This window comes from Podarcis bocagei, assembly GCF_964188305.1.
Source record: "Podarcis bocagei genome assembly, chromosome: 15".
Classification (NCBI taxonomy): Eukaryota; Metazoa; Chordata; class Lepidosauria; order Squamata; family Lacertidae; genus Podarcis; species Podarcis bocagei.
The window spans coordinates 5,302,729-5,307,203 of NC_138141.1; the positions used below are offsets into that span (position 1 = coordinate 5,302,729).

The 4,475-nt window shown below is 45.1% G+C and overlaps 1 long non-coding RNA gene across 1 annotated transcript; it reads left to right on the top strand.

Annotated features, from left to right (window-relative positions):
• Window positions 1-1,790: 1,790 nt before the first annotated feature.
• On the top strand, window positions 1,791-4,043 carry LOC308574266. Its single transcript, XR_014002417.1, has 3 exons — window positions 1,791-2,136; window positions 3,076-3,164; window positions 3,805-4,043. It is a non-coding gene; the product is annotated as an uncharacterized lncRNA (long non-coding RNA).
• The last annotated feature ends 432 nt before the right edge of the window (window positions 4,044-4,475 follow it).

The window sequence follows — 4,475 nt, forward strand, 5'->3', positions numbered from 1 at the left end:
GACATGGCTGATGAGGTCTCTGACAGTGCTCAACAAGCTGAAAATCAACTTCAAAAAACAAATGAATTGGAAGCTGCCACATAACAAACGAGGCCATTGGTATATATAGCTTAATGTTGTCTGCATCACCAGTGGTTACAATTTTGGGCCATGTTCACAGTCCACCAACTCTCTCAGGGCCACACACCAGCTACGGCCAAAGCACACATATACACTCGCCAGAAACACAGCATACAAAGCTACATACAGACCACACATATGGACCACGCAGCATACTCACCATGCATTCACACATATAGACCACACACAGATATGCATCACACATACATATTTGCCATACAGAACACACAACCCACAAACTGAAGGTTTTTAAACTTCCATCTGGCCATCTGTCAGGGATTCTTTAGATGTGATTCCTGCCCTGCAGACAGTTGAACTAGATGACCTTTGAGGTCTCTTCCAACTCTACAATTCTGTTATTCTACATACAGCACACACACACACAGATACACACACAATTCATATTCTCTATCAACTACAGAAACAGTGGTCTCCTTCCTTCCCATTGTGATTTGGAGGAGAGGAAATGTTGTTTGTTGCTCCTTAGAAAGACAGCATTTCCTCTCCTGTTGCGGTGTTGTGATGCTGCCTCTGTTCTTCGGGCAACAATCTCTGAAGAACAAGAGACACCACTCATCACAACACAATGCTGCAATGGGGAAGAAATGCACCAACTTATTAACAAAGGCAATTCTTCTCCCTCTAGCATGGCACCATTGCTAGATGGTCTTGATGCTCAGGAAAGAGGAAGAAGCACTAAGATATTCTAGGAAGAGTACTGTGCCAAGGAGACAAGAAGCACTTTTGCAAGTAAGTCAGGAGCAAGAGGAAGAAGCAAGTAAGTCAGCAGCAATGGGGTCACAGGAAGAGATTTTGCTTCCTGTCTATACCATGGAAGAAAAACAGTGGCCCTTACAATAATCTTGAACTCCAGCCAGCATCGCCAATGGTCAGGAATGGTGGGAGTTGTAGCCCAACAACATACGGAGGACTACAAGCTCTGCATCCCTGACATGCATGGATTGTTGGTGACTTTCCATGGTTTCAGCAGAAGTCTTTCCTAGCTCTACCTAGAGATGCCAAGGTCTGGACCATTTCCTTTTGCATGCAAGCTATGTGTTCTAACACTGAGCTTCCCCTGAAGCTCATTTTTGCTTTTGTTTTTCCTAGAGCAAACCAACTGGCAATGATGCACCCATTCAGCGCAATATATGAAGCGCCTCCAAAAACAACATTATGAATCCTTGGCATTACCCAGCAAAAACTGTTTGATATTACCTCGAGCCCTGGAGGTAATAAAACATAGCGCCTGTGTCATCCACATGTGATTTGATAAATGAGCTCACCTTTCCATGAGCTTTGTTTCCAGTTGCTCTATTTAATGAGAAATATGCTTCACTACACTTGACTCATTTGCTTGTACTCCCAGCTCTGCCATCATATATAAAGGCATGGGCCTCACTAACTCACATTCTGGCTCCTGGGGATATCATTAGGGTACTTGTTCAACAGGTAGAAAGCCACATATCACGTACGGGAGCAGTGTGAGGCTTCCCACTTTACACATTCTACCAGTCCTCGGAAAGGGGTTGGAAGAATATGGAGAATGCAAGCTAAGTTTATTACCAAAGTTTATTGTATCACCGCCTGGAAGCACTTGCAATTAATAGTGGAATTAATTTTTTTCTAATAAATTAATGCAAATAAAAACTAAGGGAGCATTCCAAACCCGAGAACTGCCAAGATGAGCAGTTTGGAAAAGGTGCACCTGTGGTTGAGCAACAGAGGTCCCTCATCTCTGCTCAGCTGGAGAGACACTGGTGTCAGTCCTCTGTCCTGGGTCAGCCAAGGCTTGGGTAAGTCCCCCAAAAGAGGTGCTCTGGGAAAGTGAAGATGGAAATGGGGAGGGGGGAACTTGCCCCTATTCCAAACTCTGCTCAGCTCAGGCACATGACCTGGTAACCCAGTGGAAGATACACTCACAAAATGAGTGGTGTAATGGTTCTTTTCTCTCCGTCAGGCTCAAGTTGGCCTGGCCAGCGGTAGCCCCATTCCTCAATGGAGTTTGAAACAGAGGTAAGTTACAGCAGCATCATTTACCCCGTCATATATTACAGCAGCTTCCTATAGTTTGGATTGCTCTTATCCATCATGTTCCCCATTCAAACACACATTTGGTTTTGCTAGACTGACTATTGATCCATCTACCTATAAGATTTCTTGCCCAGTCTTCATTATAAGGTCCCACCATAAGTGTTAAAGGAATAAAACACGTAATTATGAAAAAAGACAAAACCATTAAAATTGCATCACAAGCAAAACCCTCCCAAATGGAGCATGGTAATATCAATTCAACAGAAAAAGTGGGTCCAACAAAACAAAAAACCCTGTCAACTCTCCAACTGATAATATGATCGCCATCTTTGAATGCCTGAAGGGATTCAATATGACCTTAACCAGGGGTAGGCAACCTAAGGCCTGGGGGCTGGATGCGGCCCAATTGCCTTCTCAATCCAGACTGCGGACAGTCCGGGAATCAGCGTGTTTTTACATGAGTATAATGTGTCCTTTTATTTAAAATGCATCTCTGGGTTATTTCTGTGCATAGGAATTTGTTCATTTTTTCTTCTTTTTCAAAATATACTCCAGCCAACCACATGGTCTGAGCGATGGTGGACCGGCCCACAGCTAAAAAAGGTTGCTGACCCCTGGTTTATTTCAAATCGTGCTCTCTCATGCCTTTGGAACTGGCAGCGGGGGTGTTTATTTCCACATTTTGTATCCAATCTTTGCATCAGCTTACATCTAACAAAAAAGTGTCTTTTAAAAGTTGCAGAATCACACTGGTATTCAAATGCAAACTGCCTCCAAGCAGTTGCCAAATGCTCCAAACGACCAGTACCCTGGAGTTATGATTTGTGTTCTTCCGAGCGTTCAAAGCAAGCTGCATTCTAACTGCCTCAGAACTCCAAGGAGCAGTTGCTACGGTGCTCAGACCAGCTTCACTCTTTTCAGGTCCTCTTCTAGATCAGATGCTGGAAGAGAAAGACGTGGAAAAAGCCTTCGCTCTGGAAAAAGACTGGTTGAAGAACTGATTCACGCAGGTGCATATATGCAGCGCTCCTCAGTTCCCCACCAACATAGCAGAGTTTTCTCAGATAGGAACAAATTGACTTTTATTTCCTTTTGTCCTGTCTGAGAGCCACTTGGTAGGCTTTTCACAATGTGTGTGTGTGTGTGTGTGTGTGTGTGTGAGAGAGAGAGAGAGAGAGAGAGAGAGAGAGAGAGAGAAGGAGGACTAAAGCCAGAAAGGATTCTTTCCTGAACAGTAGCTGTATTGGTCTGTTGCACCAACTTTCTTTCAAGGGTAGAATGCATAACTTTGGTGGGATCATGCCTGACATTTTACCAATGGAGAGGGAAGGGAGGGGAGCATAGGAATGCAGAGGAGGAGTGGACTAGACAAGAGCCCAATTATCTGCATGGAGGGGGTCCCTAGAACAAAAGGGGTCGTGCGGTTGTGCAATTTCTTCACCCCTGGGGAAGTCTGATTCCTGGCACTTATGATTGCAGGTACAGCAGACTTTTCCATTCCTACGTCTCAAGGTGGGAAATGCAGAATTTGCCCTAGAATGATGGCATTGTTTTAGCTGCACATCACTATTTGCTCAAACTTTAGGAGGTGTCCATATGATACTGTGTCGAAGTATCTAACGGTTATCTTTTGTCTGTCTTTTTCTCCAGCATGCCTTCTATCGCCAGCCTTCCGAGCACTAAAGCAGAACTTCCACCCCAGGCGCATGATGGGTCCTTCCCAGTCCGCCTCTTGTGCAGGGTGTCCTGCGTGCAACTCGCTGCCTTTCTCCTGGCTGTCCTGGGCTGCCTAATGAGCATCTGCTCCACATCTGCCAACCTTGACTAGAGAGTGTGGCAAGTAGACAAAATCATGGGCAGCAACCAGCAGGGCATTGTGGGCATTGGCATCTGGGGTGCCTGTCAGAAGAGTTACTATGAAGAAAACCAACATGATATGCATACCATTCAACAATGAGGAGTCCCTGCCAGCTGAAATCATTGTGGCCCAGAACATGATGCCAATGGCCTCAGTGGCCAATGTGGTGACCGTTCTTTGGATGGCCGTTGCTCTATGCAACATCTTTGAGCCAGGAAAAGAGGAAAATTTCATTGATACCTTCTTTTCAATTGGAGGAAGGATAGAGTTGCCAGCGGGTACTTGTGTACTGATTCCCATTTCATGGAATCTTCATTCTGTATTATCAAACGAAGGAATTCCGCTTCCGGAGGTTTTGGGAGTGCCTCCGATTCCCACAGAACAATGTGCTGGAATGGCCATCTATATTGGGTTTCTTGCTGCAGCTTCGCAGCTTTTAAGCGGAACTCTGGTTCTGAGTGAA